The sequence below is a fragment of the Taudactylus pleione genome, unplaced genomic scaffold, assembly GCF_031769625.1.
Source record: "Taudactylus pleione unplaced genomic scaffold, aTauple2 ptg000278l, whole genome shotgun sequence".
In the NCBI taxonomy this organism is placed as follows: Eukaryota; Metazoa; Chordata; class Amphibia; order Anura; family Myobatrachidae; genus Taudactylus; species Taudactylus pleione.
Window position 1 is genome coordinate 2,834,269 of NW_028284680.1, and position 23,064 is coordinate 2,857,332.

At 50.6% G+C, this 23,064-nt stretch overlaps 1 protein-coding gene across 4 annotated transcripts in view; it reads right to left on the reverse strand.

Annotated features, from left to right (window-relative positions):
* Positions 1-23,064, reverse strand: part of CDON (cell adhesion associated, oncogene regulated) — a 220,354-nt gene that overhangs the window by 86,265 nt on the left and 111,025 nt on the right. For 2 of the 4 annotated variants that reach the window (XM_088481768.1, XM_088481765.1), the window contains exon 1: positions 4,894-5,855. The exons of the other annotated variants lie outside the window; for them this stretch is intronic. The gene's annotated coding sequence lies outside the window, so the exon portion shown is untranslated. Of the gene's footprint in view, positions 1-4,893; positions 5,856-23,064 lie in introns of those variants that run through there. 4 annotated transcript variants of the gene reach the window in all.

The window sequence follows — 23,064 nt, forward strand, 5'->3', positions numbered from 1 at the left end:
TTGTGGTTGCTTTTTCCTACCGCAATCATGCGAGCAGTTCTGACTAGCAAATAACCCAGTGACGTGGTCAATGACGCTGCTGTATTAATTATGCACACCCTTAAAACGCCCGTTTTGACCTTTAAGCACGCCTGCGTTCGGATCTCCACTCCCCGTTTTCAAGCACCTTCCTCTGTTACCACCCACATACGCCTCCTCCTGTCACTCAAAGTAGCAGGCATTCGCTATTTAGCGAACAAACGATTTTCGGCCACACTGACTGGTTCGCGCATGCGTATTACGATCCGTACGCATGCGCTGTTGTGCAAACATCGCTCGGAACGAACGAGCGGCCGCTTACGAGCGGCTCTGAATCAGGCCCTTAATGCGCTTTAATAAACAGACATAAAGGTCCTAATATGTGGGGGTCTCCTGGTATCTTACAATGTATTAGCACCCCCATTTACCGGACTCGCTCACCCTCCTTTCCCTATCCTGTCCTCCGTCTTGCTAACAATATATCATACGCTGCCGTATTGCGTCTGACGGGGGGTGTGGGCCGTCACCTAAGAGTGCGCAGCACAACAGCGACCAGACAGCCACAACCAATGGACTCATCATCGGCACGTCGGTACAGATGAGTGCTGCCATTTTCCAACGGCACTAACTGGCGCCATTCGTGCGGGTAGTGACCCAGCTGCTCCACCGGATCTCAGACAGTTTTGCTACCTTTGTGCGCAGCTAAATTGCACCTCTCTACAATCATTCAAACGCGCTCTTAAGACCCATTACTTCATCATTACGTTCCTCCCCGCCTACCCCATCTGTGTCTCTCCTGTTTGTCTGCCCCTCCCTTATATAGAATGTAAGCTCTTTCGAGCAGGGCCCTCTACCCTCTTGTGTTTCTCCCTACTGTAATTTAATTTATCTCTTACTCCCCACTAGGGCAACTAACACTTGGCTGCTTATGTGGGCGTAATGGTCGCTAATATAGCAATGTTTATTATACATGTCCTGCTTTGTATTGTATTAAGTCACTGGTTACTGATTTATTCATGTACTATGTAAGGCAATGCGGAACACTTGTGGCGCCATGTAAATATAATAAATAATATATTAGCCGCTATACCGGACCGTGGGCAGACAGTTTTGTCTAGCCGCTGCTAATTACCCACTAGGGTGAGAACGGCTCAGTAGGTCATTTAGGGACCCCCAAAAGCTTTTTACATCTCTTCCTCATTCACTAAGCCCCGTCCATATCCCGGTCTCCCAGCACCCAGAGGAGTTATGGCAATGCCCCTACTGACACGCTCCTCATCAACCAATCCCTTACAGAAACTACAGTATTCCTCCACCCCCCCAGCTCCTCAAATATTTACTGCAGTGCTCCCCAAATACTCTCCAGTCCCATTTATCCACCTACAGCCAAAAGGGGGTCTCTATAATCCTCCTCCCATGATGCTGAGGGGCAGTGTGGTAGCGCTCTGCCTGGTTCTCCCGCCTCCCAGGACGGCGCTCAGGGGCAAATCACCTTCTCTTGAACGGGCACTAAAAGTCTGACGCTATAAAGTGAGACGCTGGATAGGGCGACATTGCTCATCAGCCAACCGCTCAGATTTACAGCCAGGAGATGACCCCATCGTGTACACCCAGACACCCCCCTGATCATCCGTAGTGTCTCACTGCATAACAAATGCTTAAACATCAAGCAAATAAATATATTATATATATTATTATTTTATTTTTATTTTTTTTAACATCTATATTGAGCTATTATACAGCTGATCTATAATAATTCATATTGGCCAGTTATTATAGTCAGAACAGGAGAGGAGTGCCTCAGCCTAACACTTGTGCCCATAACTTACTAATTATCCGGCTTTCTGTGTCTGCAGAGCGCTGCAGCACATTGCACCATCCCATCTACCGCGAGCCTGGCACAGACCAAAAACTGCCCGTCTTTAACCCTTCACGTACTGAGCATCGGCGGATCTTAAATATGCCAAACGCACATAAATAGATGTAGGAAATGACAGGCGCCCTCACCGAGACCTCCGCACCCTACTTGTTGGGCCTTAATCTACCTCGTTTACAGGGAACTAGTTGCTAACTGTCCATAAGGGACATACAAGGCCTTACAGTCCCCAGATTACAGAGCGGACCCTGCAGCAGCTTCCTCGCAGTGTCTGTGGCACAGCTCTCCCTATAGACTGATTGGAAGGATGACGCCAATGCTGCCGGGGTTGGGGTGACCAGGAATACAGAAGACCCATATAATCGCCCCCCCCCCCCTCTCTCCGCTGACATATCAGGGACAGTCCTGAGCTATAAAACGATGCAGACTTTAACCGTCCTGTGTGTCTGCCCCTCTCATACTGACTGAAAGGGGCCCCAGAAATCACACCGGCCCTCTACTAGACAGGCACACACACCTCTAGCCTGCCATCCCCCACTGCTACCAGGGCCTGGGAAGCCACAGGATACCACAGAGAGGGGGGAGGCTGGAATTGCAAATGTGCAATAGTTTCTTCTTTCCCTGGAATTGTCTGCCAGGACCCTGCAGAGATACAGTCTAGACCTGAGAAAGACTTCAAACAATGCACAACTGGCTGCTGGCATGGGGCTGGGGGTGATCTCTGCCCCCGGGCAAAAGAAAATCAGATATGACAAGCGGCATGGCAGGAAAGTGACCGCCTTTGTCTCAGAGTGCCCTCCTCAAAGTGAGATCTCTATGCAGAACTCAGATGTAGCCCATGATACACTTTCATTAAATTAATTATCACTATCTAATATTAAATCTACTGCCAAACAGCTGTACTGTTCTTAAATTATAGTGCTGCATATAGAATATATTCGGCACCCAGCTGATGCGGAACTACAAGTTCCAGCATGTCTTGTCACCTATGTCACAAGCTGGTGTATTGCAGAAGCTGCTGTAACCTTACAGCACCAGGACACACAGAGATAACAACACAACTAAATGTCTAACCCCGGGCAGATCTGGCTCTTCCTCCCCGCCTGTAACATCCCACCATCTGCGCAGCCCCAGGGATCAGTCCCCGCACACAGTCCCAGCCCCAGGGATCAGTCCCCACACACTCCCAGCCCCAGGGAGCACCCCCACACACACAGTCCCAGAACCAGGGAGCACCTCAACACACAGTCCCAGAACCAGGGAGCGCCCCCACACAGTCCCAGAACCAGGGAGCACCTCAACACACAGTCCCAGAACCAGGGAGCGCCCCCACACAGTCCCAGAACCAGGGAGCACCTCAACACACAGTCCCAGAACCAGGGAGCGCCCCCACACAGTCCCAGAACCAGGGAGCACCTCAACACACAGTCCCAGAACCAGGGAGCGCCCCCACACAGTCCCAGAACCAGCGAGCGCCTCCACACAGTCCCAACACCAGGGAGCGCCCCCACACAGTCCCAGAACCAGGGAGCACCTCCACACAGTCCCAGCACCAGGGAGCTCCTCCACACAGTCCCAGCACCAGGGAGCTCCTCCACACAGTCCCAGCACCAGGGAGCCCCTCCACACACACAGTCCCAGCACCAGGGAGCCCCTCCACACACACAGTCCCAGCACCAGGGAGCCCCTCCACACACACAGTCCAAGAACCAGGGAGCACCTCCTAACACACACACAGTCCCAGAACCAGGGAGCCCCTCCTAACACACACACACAGTCCCAGAACCAGAGAGCACCTCCTAACACACACACAGTCCCAGAACCAGGGAGCACCTCCACACACACAGTCCCAGAACCAGAGAGCACCTCCTAACACACACAGTCCCAGAACCAGGGAGCACCTCCTAACACACACACAGTCCCAGAACCAGGGAGCACCTCCTAACACACACACAGTCCCAGAACCAGGGAGCACCTCCTAACACACAGTCCCAGAACCAGGGAGCACCTCCACACACACAGTCCCAGAACCAGGGAGCACCTCCTAACACACACACAGTCCCAGAACCAGGGAGCACCTCCTAACACACAGTCCCAGAACCAGGGAGCACCTCCTAACACACAGTCCCAGAACCAGGGAGCAGCTCCTAACACACAGTCCCAGAACCAGGGAGCACCTCCTAACACACACACAGTCCCAGAACCAGGGAGCACCTCCACACACACAGTCCCAGAACCAGGGAGCACCTCCTAACACACACAGTCCCAGAACCAGGGAGCACCTCCTAACACACACACAGTCCCAGAACCAGGGAGCACCTCCATACACACAGTCCCAGAACCAGGGAGCACCTCCTAACACACACAGTCCCAGAACCAGGGAGCACCTCCTAACACACAGTCCCAGAACCAGGGAGCACCTCCACACACACACACAGTCCCAGAACCAGGGAGCCCCTCCATACACACAGTCCCAGAACCAGGGAGCCCCTCCACACACACACAGTCCCAGAACCAGGGAGCACCTCCTAACACACACACAGTCCCAGAACCAGGGAGCACCTCCTAACACACACACAGTCCCAGAACCAGGGAGCACCTCCTAACACACACACAGTCCCAGAACCAGGGAGCACCTCCTAACACACACACAGTCCCAGAACCAGGGAGCACCTCCTAACACACACACAGTCCCAGAACCAGGGATAAGTCCCAGCACCAAGTACCATAGGTAATAGCAGAAATAAATTAGTATAAAAAAATGTAAAATATAGACATGAATGGGGGAATCTCGGTACAGTGGTTACCGCTTAGGACAGCACCAAAACTATCTGTAGCAATGTACAATTTTCTTCGACAAATAATAACATAAATAAAACGAATAACTGTAATTGTGACAGAGCCGCTGTACAGGGTGTAATCAGCACCCGGGCTGCGGGACCTTCAGATACATTATAACTGAGGCTGGGAGATGGGGATTATTATTACAGGTCTCCTACCTGGGACACGTACTCACTGTGCCCATAGGACCTGTACTGGATCCCAGGGTACATCCCTTATTGTAAATCCAAATCCAGGGATCCCTCAGGGACAGTCCAGGTCAAAGGATCCCTCAGGGACAGTCCAGGTCAAGGGATCCCTCAGGGACAGTCCAGGTCAAAGGATCCCTCAGGGACAGTCCAGGTCAAGGGATCCCTCAGGGACAGTCCAGGTCAAGGAATCCCTCAGGGACAGTCCAGGTCAAAGGATCCCTCAGGGACAGTCCAGGTCAAGGGATCCCTCAGGGACAGTCCAGGTCAAGGGATCCCTCAGGGACAGTCCAGGTCAAAGGATCCCTCAGGGACAGTCCTGGTCAAGGGATCCCTCAGGGACAGTCCAGGGCAAGGGATCTCTCCGGGGGCAGTCCAGGTCAAGGGATCTCTCCGGGGGCAGTCCAGGTCAAGGGATCCCTCAGGGACAGTCCAGGTCAAGGGATCCCTCAGGGACAGTCCAGGTCAAGGGATCACTCAGGGACAGTCCAGGTCAGGGGGTTCCTCAGGGACAGTCCAGGTCAGGGGGTTCCTCAGGGACAGTCCAGGTCAGGGGGTTCCTCAGGGACAGTCCAGGTCAGGGGGTTCCTCAGGGACAGTCCAGGTCAGGGGGTTCCTCAGGGACAGTCCAGGTCAGGGGATCCCTCAGCAAGAGTCCGAATCAGTGTATCCCTCAGGTAGAGTCCAGGGCAGAGAATCCCTCAGGATCAGGTCGCTTCCAGCAGATCACCCACATCCAGCCCGGTGCAGCGAGATCTACTCCATGCCGGGAAATCCCGGAGAGCCCGGGTAGAGGACGGGTCGCTGTGCCGGAGCAGCAGTCCGGGTCCCGGGCGTCTGGGGGGCACACATGCCAGCACAGGGCGCTCAGGTGCGGTGCGGTCTCCGCGGCAGCAGCATCCGCTCCCAGTCCCAGCAGCTCTCGGGAGAAGTGACGGGGAGGGAGCCGGGAGGAGGAGGAGGCGGAGGCCGGAGAGGAGGGAGCCGGGGGTGGGACTAGCTGTGGGAGAGACCAGGCACTGACCCCTTCTGTGCCAGGACGGGAGGGAGGTGGCTGTACCCCCCCGGGCTCTGCATTCCTGCCAGGTACACACACACACCCGCCTGCCTGACATCATCATCTGTGTGTGCCCTATCCAGCACTTATCTCACATATATCTATCACCTACCTCCACTACACTGCCAGTATATCACCTACCTCCACTACACTGCCAGTATATCACCTACCTCCACTACACTGCCAGTATATCACCTACCTCCACTACACTGCCAGTATATCACCTACCTCCACTGCCCAGTATACCACCTACCTCCACTACACTGCCAGTATATCACCTACCTCCACTACACTGCCAGTATATCACCTACCTCCACTACACTGCCAGTATATCACCTACCTCCACTACACTGCCAGTATATCACCTACCTCCACTACACTGCCAGTGCCCAGTATATCACCTACCTCCACTACACTGCCAGTATATCACCTACCTCCACTACACTGCCAGTATATCACCTACCTCCACTACACTGCCAGTATATCACCTAGCTCCACTACACTGCCAGTATATCACCTACCTCCACTGCCCAGTATACCACCTACCTCCACTACACTGCCAGTATATCACCTACCTCCACTACACTGCCAGTATATCACCTACCTCCACTACACTGCCAGTATATCACCTAGCTCCACTACACTGCCAGTATATCACCTACTTCCACTGCCCAGTATATCACCTACCTCACTACACTGCCAGTATATCACCTACCTCCACTGCCCAGAATACCACCTACCTCCACTACACTGCCAGTATATCACCTACCTCCACTGCCCAGTATACCACCTACCTCCACTACACTGCCAGTATATCACCTACCTCCACTACACTGCCAGTATATCACCTACCTCCACTACACTGCCAGTATATCACCTACCTCCACTACACTGCCAGTATATCACCTACCTCCACTACACTGCCAGTGCCCAGTATATCACCTACCTCCACTACACTGCCAGTATATCACCTACCTCCACTACACTGCCAGTATATCACCTACCTCCACTACACTGCCAGTATATCACCTACCTCCACTACACTGCCAGTATATCACCTAGCTCCACTACACTGCCAGTATATCACCTACTTCCACTGCCCAGTATATCACCTACCTCACTACACTGCCAGTATATCACCTACCTCCACTGCCCAGTATACCACCTACCTCCACTGCCCAGTATATCACCTACCTCCACTACACTGCCCACTATATCACCTATCTCCACTACACTGTCCAGTATATCACCTACCTCCACTGCCCTGTATACCACCTATTCTCTACTGCCCAGTATACCACCTACCTCCACTGCCCAGTATATCACCTACCTCCACAGCACTGCCCAGTATATCATCTACCTCCACTGCTCAGTATACCACCTACCTCCGCTATACTGCCCAGTATACCACCTACCTCCACTGCCCAGTATACCACCTACCTCCACTACACTGCCCAGTATATCACCTACTTTCACTGCCCAGTATATCACCTACCTCCACTACACTGCCCAGTATACCACCTACCTCCACTGCCCAGTATATCACCTATCTCCACTACACTGCCCAGTATATCACCTACCTTCACTGCCCAGTATATCCGCTATACTGCCCAGTATATCACCTACCTCCACTGCCCAGTATACCACCTACCTCCACTACACTGCCCAGTATATCACCTACTTCCACTGCCCAGTATATCACCTACCTCCACTACACTGCCCAGTATACCACCTACCTCCACTGCCCAGTATATCACCTAGCTCCACTACACTGCACAGTATATCACCTACCTCCACTACACTGCCCACTATATCACCTATCTCCACTACACTGTCCAGTATATCACCTACCTCCACTGCCCTGTATACCACCTAATCTCTACTGCCCAGTATACCACCTACCTCCACTGCCCAGTATATCACCTACCTCCACAGCACTGCCCAGTATATCATCTACCTCCACTGCTCAGTATATCACCTACCTCCACTACACTGCCAGTATATCACCTACCTCCACTACACTGCCAGTATATCACCTACCTCCACTGCCCAGAATACCACCTACCTCCACTACACTGCCAGTATATCACCTACCTCCACTGCCCAGTATACCACCTACCTCCACTACACTGCCAGTATATCACCTACCTCCACTGCCCAGAATACCACCTACCTCCACTACACTGCCAGTATATCACCTACCTCCACTGCCCAGTATACCACCTACCTCCACTACACTGCCAGTATATCACCTACCTCCACTGCCCAGAATACCACCTACCTCCACTACACTGCCAGTATATCACCTACCTCCACTACACTGCCAGTGCCCAGTATACCACCTACCTCCACTGCCCAGTATACCACCTACCTCCACTGCACTGCCCAGTATATCACCTACCTCCACTACACTGCCAGTATATCACCTACCTCCACTACACTGCCAGTGCCCAGAATACCACCTACCTCCACTACACTGCCAGTATATCACCTACCTCCACTACACTGCCAGTATATCACCTACCTCCACTACACTGCCAGTATATCACCTACCTCCACTACACTGCCAGTATATCACCTACCTCCACTACACTGCCAGTATATCACCTACCTCCACTACACTGCCAGTGCCCAGTATATCACCTACCTCCACTACACTGCCAGTATATCACCTACCTCCACTACACTGCCAGTATATCACCTACCTCCACTACACTGCCAGTATATCACCTACCTCCACTACACTGCCAGTATATCACCTAGCTCCACTACACTGCCAGTATATCACCTACTTCCACTGCCCAGTATATCACCTACCTCACTACACTGCCAGTATATCACCTACCTCCACTGCCCAGTATACCACCTACCTCCACTGCCCAGTATATCACCTACCTCCACTACACTGCCCACTATATCACCTATCTCCACTACACTGTCCAGTATATCACCTACCTCCACTGCCCTGTATACCACCTATTCTCTACTGCCCAGTATACCACCTACCTCCACTGCCCAGTATATCACCTACCTCCACAGCACTGCCCAGTATATCATCTACCTCCACTGCTCAGTATACCACCTACCTCCGCTATACTGCCCAGTATACCACCTACCTCCACTGCCCAGTATACCACCTACCTCCACTACACTGCCCAGTATATCACCTACTTTCACTGCCCAGTATATCACCTACCTCCACTACACTGCCCAGTATACCACCTACCTCCACTGCCCAGTATATCACCTATCTCCACTACACTGCCCAGTATATCACCTACCTTCACTGCCCAGTATATCCGCTATACTGCCCAGTATATCACCTACCTCCACTGCCCAGTATACCACCTACCTCCACTACACTGCCCAGTATATCACCTACTTCCACTGCCCAGTATATCACCTACCTCCACTACACTACCCAGTATACCACCTACCTCCACTGCCCAGTATATCACCTAGCTCCACTACACTGCACAGTATATCACCTACCTCCACTACACTGCCCACTATATCACCTATCTCCACTACACTGTCCAGTATATCACCTACCTCCACTGCCCTGTATACCACCTAATCTCTACTGCCCAGTATACCACCTACCTCCACTGCCCAGTATATCACCTACCTCCACAGCACTGCCCAGTATATCATCTACCTCCACTGCTCAGTATATCACCTACCTCCACTACACTGCCCAGTATATCACCTACCTACACTGCCCAGTATACCACCTACCTCCGCTATGCTGCCCAGTATACCACCTACCTCCACTGCCCAGTATACCACCTACCTCCACTACACTGCCCAGTATATCACCTACTTTCACTGCCCAGTATATCACCTACCTCCACTACACTGCCAGTATATCACCTACCTCCACTACACTGCCAGTGCCCAGTATATCACCTACCTCCACTACACTGCCAGTATATCACCTACCTCCACTACACTGCCAGTATATCACCTACCTCCACTACACTGCCAGTATATCACCTACTTCCACTGCCCAGTATATCACCTACCTCACTACACTGCCAGTATATCACCTACCTCCACTGCCCAGTATACCACCTACCTCCACTGCCCAGTATATCACCTACCTCCACTACACTGCCCACTATATCACCTATCTCCACTACACTGTCTAGTATATCACCTACCTCCACTGCCCTGTATACCACCTAATCTCTACTGCCCAGTATACCACCTACCTCCACTGCCCAGTATATCACCTACCTCCACAGCACTGCCCAGTATATCATCTACCTCCACTGCTCAGTATACCACCTACCTCCGCTATACTGCCCAGTATACCACCTATCTCCACTGCCCAGTATACCACCTACCTCCACTACACTGCCCAGTATATCACCTACTTTCACTGCCCAGTATATCACCTACCTCCACTACACTGCCCAGTATACCACCTACCTCCACTGCCCAGTATATCACCTATCTCCACTACACTGCCCAGTATATCACCTACCTTCACTGCCCAGTATATCCGCTATACTGCCCAGTATATCACCTACCTCCACTGCCCAGTATACCACCTACCTCCACTACACTGCCCAGTATATCACCTACTTCCACTGCCCAGTATATCACCTACCTCCACTACACTGCCCAGTATACCACCTACCTCCACTGCCCAGTATACCACCTACCTCCACTGCCCAGTATATCACCTAGCTCCACTACACTGCACAGTATATCACCTACCTCCACTACACTGCCCACTATATCACCTATCTCCACTACACTGTCCAGTATATCACCTACCTCCACTGCCCTGTATACCACCTAATCTCTACTGCCCAGTATACCACCTACCTCCACTGCCCAGTATATCACCTACCTCCACAGCACTGCCCAGTATATCATCTACCTCCACTGCTCAGTATACCACCTACCTCCGCTATACTGCCCAGTATACCACCTACCTCCACTGCCCAGTATACCACCTACCTCCACTACACTGCCCAGTATATCACCTACTTTCACTGCCCAGTATATCACCTACCTCCACTACACTGCCCAGTATACCACCTACCTCCACTGCCCAGTATATCACCTATGTCCACTACACTGCCCAGTATATCACCTACCTTCACTGCCCAGTATATCCGCTATACTGCCCAGTATATCACCTACTTCCACTGCCCAGTATATCACCTACCTCCACTACACTGCCCAGTATACCACCTACCTCCACTGCCCAGTATACCACCTACCTCCACTGCCCAGTATATCACCTAGCTCCACTACACTGCCAGTGCCCAGTATACCACCTACCTCCACTGCCCAGTATATCACCTACCTCCTCTGCCCAGTATATCACCTACCTCCACTGCCCAGTATACCACCTACCTCCACTACACTGCCAGTATATCACCTACCTCCACTACACTGCCAGTATATCACCTATCTCCACTGCCCAGTATATCACCTACCTCCACTACACTGCCCAGTATATCACTTATCTCCACTGCCCAGTATACCACCTACCTCCCCTACACTGCCCAGTATATCACTTATCTCCACTGCCCAGTATACCACCTACCTCCACTGCACTGCCCAGTATATCACCTACCTCCACTACACTGCCCAGTATATCACCTACCTCCACTGCCCAGTATATCACCTATATCTCCTACACTGCCCAGTATACCACCTACCTCCACTGCACTGCCCAGTATATCACCTACCTCCACTGCCCAGTATACCACCTACCTCCACTACACTGCCCAGTATACCACCTACCTCCACTGCCCAGTATACCACCTACCTCCACTGCCCAGTATATCACCCACCTCCTCTGCCCACTATATCAACTACCTCCACTACACTGCCCGGTATATCACCTACCTCCACTGTCCAGTATACCACCTACCTCCACTACACTGCCCAGTATATCACCTACTTCCACTGCCCAGTATATCACCTACCTCCACTGCCCAGTATACCACCTACCTCCACTGCCCAGTATATCACCTAGCTCCACTACACTGCACAGTATATCACCTACCTCCACTACACTGCCCACTATATCACCTATCTCCACTACACTGTCCAGTATATCACCTACCTCCACTGCCCTGTATACCACCTAATCTCTACTGCCCAGTATACCACCTACCTCCACTGCCCAGTATATCACCTACCTCCACAGCACTGCCCAGTATATCATCTACCTCCACTGCTCAGTATATCACCTACCTCCACTACACTGCCCAGTATATCACCTACCTACACTGCCCAGTATACCACCTACCTCCGCTATACTGCCCAGTATACCACCTACCTCCACTGCCCAGTATACCACCTACCTCCACTACACTGCCCAGTATATCACCTACTTTCACTGCCCAGTATATCACCTACCTCCACTACACTGCCCAGTATACCACCTACCTCCACTGCCCAGTATATCACCTATCTCCACTACACTGCCCAGTATATCACCTACCTTCACTGCCCAGTATATCCGCTATACTGCCCAGTATATCACCTACCTCCACTGCCCAGTATACCACCTACCTCCACTACACTGCCCAGTATATCACCTACTTCCACTGCCCAGTATATCACCTACCTCCACTACACTGCCCAGTATACCACCTACCTCAACTGCCCAGTATACCACCTACCTCCACTGCCCAGTATATTCCCTACCTCCACTACACTGCCCAGTATACCACCTACCTCCACTACACTGCCCAGTATACCACCTACCTCCACTGCCCAGTATATCACCTACCTCCACTGCACTGCCCAGTATATTACCTACTTCCACTGCCCAGTATACCACCTACCTCCACTACACTGCCCAGTATACCACCTACCTCCACTGCCCAGTATACCACCTACCTCCACTACACTGCCCAGTATACCACCTACCTCCACTGCCCAGTATACCACCTACCTCCACTACACTGCCCAGTATACCACCTACCTCCACTGCCCAGTATACCACCTACCTCCACTGCCCAGTATATCACCTAGCTCCACTACACTGCCCAGTATACCACCTACCTCCACTGCCCAGTATATCACCTACCTCCACTACACTGCCCAGTATATCACCTACCTACACTGCCCAGTATACCACCTACCTCCGCTATACTGCCCAGTATATCACCTACCTCCACTACACTGCCCAGTATATCACCTACTTCCACTGCCCAGTATATCACCTATCTCCACTACACTGCCCAGTATATCACCTACCTTCACTGCCCAGTATATCCGCTATACTGCCCAGTATATCACCTACCTCCACTGCCCAGTATACCACCTACCTCCACTACACTGCCCAGTATATCACCTACTTCCACTGCCCAGTATATCACCTACCTCCACTACACTGCCCAGTATACCACCTACCTCCACTGCCCAGTATACCACCTACCTCCACTGCCCAGTATATTCCCTACCTCCACTACACTGCCCAGTATACCACCTACCTCCACTACACTGCCCAGTATACCACCTACCTCCACTGCCCAGTATATCACCTACCTCCACTGCACTGCCCAGTATATCACCTACTTCCACTGCCCAGTATTTCACCTACCTCCACTAGACTGCCCAGTGTACCACCTACCTCCACTGCCCAGTATACCACCTGCCTCCACTGCCCAGTATATCACCTACCTCCACTGCCCAGTATACCACCTACCTCCACTACACTGCCCAGTATACCACCTACCTCCACTGCCCAGTATACCACCTACCTCCACTGCCCAGTATATCACCTAGCTCCACTACACTGCACAGTATATCACCTAGCTCCTCTGCCCAGTATATCACTTAATTCCACTACACTGCCCAGTATACCACCTACCTCCACTGCCCAGTATATCACCTATCTCCATCACCTACCTCCACTACCCAGTATATCACCTACCTCCACTACACTGCCCAGGATATCACCTAACTCCACTACACTGCCCAGTATACCACCTACCTCCACTGCCCAGTATATCACCTATCTCCATCACCTACCTCCACTACCCAGTATACCACCTACCTCCACTACACTGCCCAGTATACCACCTACCTCCACTACACTGCCCAGTATATCACCTACCTCCATTACACTGCCCAGTATATCACCTACTTCCACTGCCCAGTATATCACCTACCTCCACTACACTGCCCAGTATACCACCTACCTCCACTGCCCAGTATATCACCTATCTCCACTGCCCAGTATACCACCTACCTCCACTGCCCAGTATACCACCTACCTCCACTGCCCAGTATATCCCCTACCTCCACTACACTGCCCAGTATACCACCTACCTCCACTGCCCAGTATATCACCTACTTCCACTGCCCAGTATATCACCTACCTCCACTGCCCTGTATACCACTTACCTCCACTGCCCAGTATATCACCTACCTCCACTGCCCAGTATATCACCTACCTCCACTGCACTGCCCAGTATATCACCTACCTCCACTAGACTGCCCAGTATACCACCTACCTCCACTACACTGCCAGTGCCCAGTATACCACCTACCTCCACTGCCCAGTATACCACCTACCTCCACTACACTGCCCAGTATACCACCTACCTCCACTGCCCAGTATACCACCTACCTCCACTGCCCAGTATATCACCTACCTCCACTACACTGCCAGTGCCCAGTATACCACCTACCTCCACTGTCCAGTATATCACCTACCTCCACTGCCCAGTATACCACCTACCTCCACTGCCCAGTATACCACCTACCTCCACTACGCTGCCCAGTATATCACCTACCTCCACTGCCCAGTATACCACCTACCTCCACTGCCCAGTATATCACCTACCTCCACTACACTGCACAGTATATCACCTACCTCCACTACACTGGCCAGTATACCACCTACCTCCACTGCCCAGTATATCACCTACCTCCACTACACTGCCCAGTATACCACCTACCTCCACTGCCCATTATATCACCTATCTCCATCACCTACCTCCACTACACTGCCCAGTATACCACCTACCTCCACTGCCCAGTATATCACCTACTTCCACTACACTGCCCAGTATACCTACCTCCACTGCTTAGTATATCACCTACCTCCACTGCCCAGTATATCACCTATCTCCATCACCTACCTACACTACCCAGTATACCACCTACCTCCACTACACTGCCCAGTATATCACCTACTTCCACTGCCCAGTATATCACCTACCTCCACTACACTGCACAGTATATCACCTACTTCCACTGCCCAGTATATCACCTACTTCCACTACACTGCCCAGTATACCACCTACCTCCACTGCTCAGTATATCACCTACCTCCACTGCCCAGTATACCACCTACCTCCACTGCCCAGTATATCCCCTACCTCCACTACACTGCCCAGTATACCACCTACCTCCACTGCCCATTATATCACCTATCTCCATCACCTACCTCCACTACCCAGTATACCACCTACCTCCACTACACTGCCCAGTATACCACCTACCTCCACTGCCCAGTATACCACCTACCTCCACTACACTGCCCAGTATATCACCTACCTCCACTGCCCAGTATATCACCTACCTCCACTGCCCAGTATATCACCTATCTCCACTACAGTACAATATCTTACAGTACAATATTCCCTGCCTCCAGTACAATACCTTCCTACAGTAAATCCCCTACCTCCTGGAGCACACAGTGATGGGACAGGAGCGCTCCCGGGGCACGCAGTGATGGGACAGGAGCGCTCCCGGTGCGCGCAGTGATGGGACAGGAGCGCTCCCGGTGCGCGCAGTGATGGGACAGGAGCACTTCCGGTGCGCACAGTGATGGGACAGGAGCGCTCCCGGTGCGCGCAGTGATGGGACAGGAGCGCTCCCGCTGCGTGCAGTGATGGGACAGGAGTGCTCCCCGTGCGCGCAGTGATGGGACAGGAGCGCTCTCGGTGCACACAGCGGCATAAAGTGATGGGCACATTGTTTAGGGAAGATATCCTGTACACGAATGCCTCTCTCGTACACTGCAATGGACAGGAGCTCACATTCCAGGACTTGCCCTGTGGGTGTGTTCATGAAGCGGAAGTTCTCGCTTTGCAGGCTCTGTGCTACATTTCTATTTTATCCTGCAGGCCTCTTTGAAGTCACCAAGAGTAGAAAACCTCGCCCCGCAGGCACATGAATAGCTGACAGTATCGCCATAGCCTCAGCATTAGCTAAATAACAGGATTAGTCAGCCCTGCAATGTTTGGGTGCTCAGCTATAAAAATAATTTCCAAATGTGTTACTAATATAATATTGATCTTTTCTGAAAGTGTTCTCTCTCTACCAACAGGCGTAATAATAATAATAGAATACATTATTATCACAAATAACCTAACATCCTAATTGTTAGTTCTTATAAGGATCACTGACTTAATATGTAGTCGTTACTAATAGTAATAAAAAAAGAAATAAAAAATGGGCAACACGGTTGGTGTTAGGGTTAGCATTACAGCGCTGAGGTCTTGGGTTCAATTTATTAAACGTCACTATTTGTGTGGAGTTTACATGTTCTTCAGGTTACCTCCTACAAGCTACAAACATACTGGTAAGTTAATTGGATTCTGACAAAAATAAATAAACCCGGCGTGTGTGTACGTGTGGCAGGGAACATAGATTTTAGGCTCCATTGGGCCTGGACGTACTTGTCGAGTTACTGTACAGAGCCATGATGATGCGATTAGCTGTCACCGGTTTTGCGAGATTGTATAGTAACGCGCTTACGCAAATGGACAAAGCTAAAGATTGGCCACTAAATACGTAACTGACCTTCTGTGTGTACTGCCCCAGCCACACCACACTTAGGGCCGGATTCAATTAGGTGCAAAATTTGGCGTTTGGCAAAAAAGTTTTCACCATCTCGGAGCATGATGATAAAATGTGCAAAATCTCTATTTTTGTCAAAAATTTGGGGGACTGGGGACCTTATTCAGACCCGCTCGCTAGGATGCGTTCGCTCGTAGCCAGACGATTTTCTCATTGTGCGCATGTGTACGCTTCGCAGTGCGCGTGCGCAAACCAGTGCGAGAGATCGGGAAGCGTTCGCTCGCTGCGCATAGACAGCCCAGCAGAGTGAGTGACAGGAGAGGCCGTTTGTGGGTGGTGACAGGGGCTGGCCATTAATAACGGGGGGAGTGGAGTTGCGAACGCAGGCGTGGATGAGCGTCTTAACGCCGTTTCATAGGCGTGCGTAATTTATAGACAGCGTCATAGTACACATCACCTGGCTGGTTTTCACACTGAAGCACTCGCAGTGCTTGCGGTAGGGTATGGTCAGCCATAAGTGCTGCGATCGCATCCGATGGTTGCATACACTTCCTTGAGATGACGTGCGCAAGTGGGCATCTTAAGACAGGTTGGTGGGCGTCTGCATACACAAAGCGATCGCACGCCAAGACATAGTGGGCGTGCTAATGCCTTGCCGTGCGATCACCTGCCTTGCTGCGAGTTGGCCGGATTTGCATATGTTGGGTGCGTGCGAACGCATCTAGCGAGCGGACCTGATCGAGCCCTTGGTTCAAAACCATTTGGACACCCCCTAATGATTAATTAGGCAAAAAAAAATGTAAATTATCTTAAATCCCCCTAATATTGACAAGTAATTTTTGGGGTGAAAATGTAAAAAGTGTAGGAAAATGGGTTTAAAGTACTGGGTCAGGTATTTGGGGGGCTGTATGGATGGGTGAGGTATTTGGGGGGTTGTGTGGATGGGTCAAGTATTTGGGGGCTGTGTGGATGGGTCAGGTATTTGGGGGGCTGTATGGATGGGTGAGGTATTTGGGGGGTTGTGTGGATGGGTCAAGTATTTGAGGGCTGTGTGGATGGGTCAGGTATTTGGGGGGCTGTATGGATGGGTGAGGTATTTTGGGGGCTGTATGGATGGGTGAGGTATTTGGGGGGCTGTATGGATGGGACAGGTGTTTGGGGGGCTGTATGGATGGGTCAGGTATTTGAGGGGCTGTATGGATGGGTCAGGTATTTGGGGGGCTGTATGGATGGGTCAGGTATTTGGGGGCTGTGTGGATGGGTCAGGTATTTGGGGGGCTGTATGGATGGGTCAGGTATTTGGGGAGCGGTATGGATGGGCCAGGTGTTTGGGGGGCAGTATGGATGGGACATGTGTTTGGGGGGCGGTATGGATGGGTCAGGTGTTTATAGTATTGCAGGGGGCTGCAGCAGCTGTATATTTTTAAAAGTGTAGTTTATAGACAGATAAATATACTAGCATCCATTTTAATGTACCCCCCAATTTAAATACAGTAATTATTTTTTCCAAAACACATTACTTTATATCATTTTTCCACACTAATACAAACATGCATATACAATAACAGCCCTTTCACTCACTTTAAGAACCCAAAATACTTTTATTAGGGCTATTAATACACTTCTATAATGATTCCAGTGTCAGTTAGGCTTTCTATGGGCTACAGACTGAGGGCCTGATTCAGAGCCGGACGCTATTTGCGGACGGTCGTTCCAAAAAAGGGGCCGGATATTTAAATTGAGCGCTCGCTCTTTGCAGTTTGTTGACGCCTCTATGTCTGAGCGAGCGAACGAAAAATGCGCTCGCTATTTTGTAAAGACGCCCCTTTGCCGTTTGCATCACACGTCATCTCCGGTATTTATTAGATTAATCGGGAACATCGAAAGGCATCTGAACTGCTCGCAGTGCTTGTGGCTGGATTTTCCTACCGCTATCACTGCGAGCAGTTCAGGCTAAAAGACAACTAAGTGACGTGGTCGATGACGCTCCTTTACTAATTATGCACTCCCATTAAACACCCTTTTTACCGTTAGGCACGCCTGCGTTCGGATCTCCACTCCCCCGTTTTCAAGCACCTTCCCCTGTGACCACCCACAAACGGTACATTCTGTCACTCAAATTAGCAGCCCCTCGCTGTTTTGCGAGCACACGATTTCCGACCGCAATGACTGGTTGGCGCATGCGCATTATGACCCATACGCATGCGCAGTTGTGCGAACATCGCTCAGAGCAGACGAGCGGCCGCTTACGAGCGGCTCTGAATCAGGCCCTGATTTCCCCCAAAATGTGCTGAACTTTTTGCTAGTTTCACCATTCACAACTATCGTTTTCACGTGTTTTGCAATTGGATAGGGCGAGAAGCGTGAGCTCGCATTGAGAAAGTATGCGAAAAGATTGCATCAAAACTGGCGAATGCGGCGATGACTTTGCCATGCGACCGCTTTTTGCCAAATGCGACTTTTCGCACCTAATTTAATTCAGCCCTTACTTTGCTAGACCATAGCTTCCATTCTTATGCCATAATGCCTACACTTTTGCCAAACTGCCCGGCAATACCACACTTGCTATGCTAGACCATAGCTTCCATCCTGTGCCATAATGCCTACACTTTGCCATACCATGCGGAACCAGCGTTGCCATCCATACCATACTTCCCTATGCAATATACAACCTTACAGTTTACTATGTACAGTCCTAGAGGTTAGACGATTCCGCCTAATGAGCGTGAGTACAGTAAACACTATTACCATGGTAACAGCATGTGGCAGGGTTCCCACGAAAGATGGCTGCTGTGTTGTGAATGAAGACAATTCCGTGTGTGTACTTAGCACGACTATATAAATAGCTACTGCTGTAATAGGCTTTCACTGTCAAAGGATTCCACAGGCTAAAAATAAAATAAACACAGGCCAGGCCACAAATAGCTTTTCGGCAGATAGTGCTCTGGCTCACACTCCTGGTTCAAATCCAAGTGAGTGATGACCATTAGAATAATAGTTTGGAGTTTGGGGTTTTATATTGCAACATTTCAAACTTGCAAAATTCATTAGTAGTTTGATCGCTGCTGAGAAGAATGAAATATATTTATAGTGATGTCATTTCCTGTCATTCCCTGTAGAGGGCGTTGTTGTGTACATCGGGGTTTGAACGTACAAAATATCTGGTGTGTATATAGGGTGTACTGCGAAATGTACCTTTATCTTGGGTGATAATAGGGACTGCTGTGGCATTATAACCACATCTGGAGTTGTGAGAGTACAGAGTGTGTGTACGTGTGTTTGTGTAGTAAAAGTGGGAGACACATATAGAAACCGTTGTAATTCCTACACCGTTCACCTGATTTGGATGTAATTACCCTCAAATTAAATCTGAAAGTCTGCAGGTAAATCACATCTTGTTTGTTTCATTTCAAAGCTATTGTGGTGGTGAATAGAGGCCAAAATATGAAAATTCTGTCAATGTCCCAATATTTATGCACCTGACTGTATATATATATATATATATATATATATATATACACAAGCATCCAAAGTCGGAGGCACTCACGAGACTTAACAGCAAAGTTTAAAGCGGTCCTGTATTCCTACGTTTCGGGATCTTATCCCGTCATCAGGGACATACAGCAACAAATAAATAAACATACCCCACATATAAATACAGACATCACTTACCAAATGAACACCATAACACAACCCACTTGGGGAGAGCGAGCCGGAGAGGCCCCGGTCAGCGTGGCCAGACAGCACATCGCCGTCCGATGACGTCACCAACCCGCGCCTCCCCCACGTGAGCGCCATCAAGCGTTGCTAAGCAACCCGTACAAACAGTAACAAATACAAGAAAAAAGACATAACATCTGAAATACAATCCCTTAATCATATCGGCATCAAAATAAATATACAAATTAAAAATAATGGCAGAACACCCCATCCACACACTACTATCCACACAAACGTACACATAGACAAGGAGCTATAGCCGTGCTGTATATATGCAATATTAATTGACACATTACAAAATTCCAGGTTTGGCTTACATTTAACCCAATTATAAATCCTACACACTCATAGTCCAGTGTGTTGATAATTACAGCCCTAATGTATATATTATTTATCTCAGATGTGACATAACCTTATATATATATAATGGCGACTCACTTTCCTATATCCAAAGTACATAAACAATGGAAAAAAATCTAATGTTCAGATCATACATCACACCCATGGTCTGTCTTCTATCAACCCCATAATATCATAGAAAGACTATGGCCCTCATTCAGAGGCGGTCTTAGGATGCAAGCGGTCGCTCAGAAACTGGGCGGCCGCTTGCATCCTGACCGCCCGCCTCTGTTTCGGTCGTTAGGCTGTGGGTTCACACCCACAGCTCTATCGACCGCTCGGGCGATGGTCGCGATTGTCAGAAACCATCGCGACCATCGGGGCTTGTCGTAAGCCCCGGAGAGCTTCTGGCTCTGTCAGAGCCGGAAGCTCTCCACTGACATCACCAGTGATGTCAGTGGGGCCTCCCCCAAACGGTAGGCGTTCCCATGGGAACGCCTCCGTTTGGGCTGCCACCCTCCCGGCCCGCCTTCCAAACGGGGCGAGCAGTCAATCAACATCGACAGCTCGCCCCCTTTGGAAAGAGACCCGCTACGACCGGGGCTGGCGGTCGTAGCAGGTCTCACGCATGCGCACGAGGGAGCCGGCTCCCTCGTGCGCATGCGCACTGGCCAAACATCGAGGCGGCCGTGCGGTCGTAGACCGTACGGCCGCCTCTGAATAAGGTCCTATATACCTTTAAAGAAAGCACTTCAATCCCAGGGTCTCATTAGACCCCTAGGATATATATGGTTCCCCATATATATATATCCATTTCGTCTCCCTCTGCAATAGCCTTTTTCCTCTATCACCCCCACGTCTTGAAACCGGCTCATGGTCATTTATAATGGCCCTCAAACAGGCCACCCCGGGTTTATCCTGCAAAAAGTGCCTTGCAACAGGCTGATCGCTGTGCCCTGACGCCAATGCCTGTCGGATGGCACTTCTATGGAGTGCCATTTCTCTCTTTGAATTTCCTTTCTGTCTTGCCCACGTAGCTCAATCCACATGGGCAAGACAGGAGGTATACGACATGTGTTGTGGTTCAGGTTAATGCAAAGCGAATGTTGTATTTTTTCCCTGTATGGGGACGAGAGAATGTGCCACCCACAGAGAGGGACCTACAGGTAACAAGACCCTAAACATCGAAAACATCCTGTTTTTTTACTTCATATCAGTTATGTCAAATTTCACAACTCTATCTTTTAAGTTCCGGCCCCTTGTCTGGCACGGCATTAATCTAGACCATGGGTGGGGAACCTTTTTTCTGCCGAGGGCCATTTTGATATATATAACATTATTCGTGGGCCCGGTGCAGACCACGCCCCTTCACGTGATGCCACAAGGGGGGCGGGGCCACAGTCGCCAGTGATTACCACAATGCCTGGAGCATCCTGAGGATGCTCCGGAGCTGTAAGGGCAGCGTTGTGACCATCTGCAGCGTCCTAAGGATGCACTGCGGCATAGATTCTGGCTACAGGTTGCCATTATAGACACCCTGCTAGCCAGATGAGGCTAGCAGGAAAAAGGTCAGAGGGCCAGACCAAATGATTCCGAGGGCCTTATACGGCCCCCAGGCAGGAGGTTCCCCATCCCTGATCTAGACCCATGTAGCGCTGGAAAGTCCTTGTTGGAACGAATGATAGGCCACCAGCTCTTAGCCTTGCTGTTGATTCTCTGGCTGCTGGTTGTATACCTGTTGACCCAAGGGATTACCTGCCTTGAATTTTTAGCCATCTTTGTTTTCGGTGTAAGGGTAACTTCCCTCGGGGTATCCATCACCTTATTTTTTTACTTTTTCCAGGTCACGTCTTTTATATCCACATGCCACAAATTTCATACTTTATGCTGGGCATACACGGCAAGATAAAATGTCTGTCAGACTGACAGACATTTTATCTGGCCGTCTGCCAGCCGCAGATGTCCACGGCATACACTGTGAGAGAAATCTCACAGTGTATAGCCCGACATCCGCGCTCCGCCCCCGGGGGAGGAGACATTTCACTGTTCCTTCCATAGGAAGGAACACAGGAAATGTCTGTCTGTCGGCCGCGCTGGGCATACACTGCCCGATGCGGCCGACAGTTACCGGGTAAATATTGCATCGGACGGGCATGCTGGACAATCCAGCATGCCCGACCAAGCAATATTTAACCCTCGGTCGCCCCCCCACCACGCTACAATTATCTCGGCGA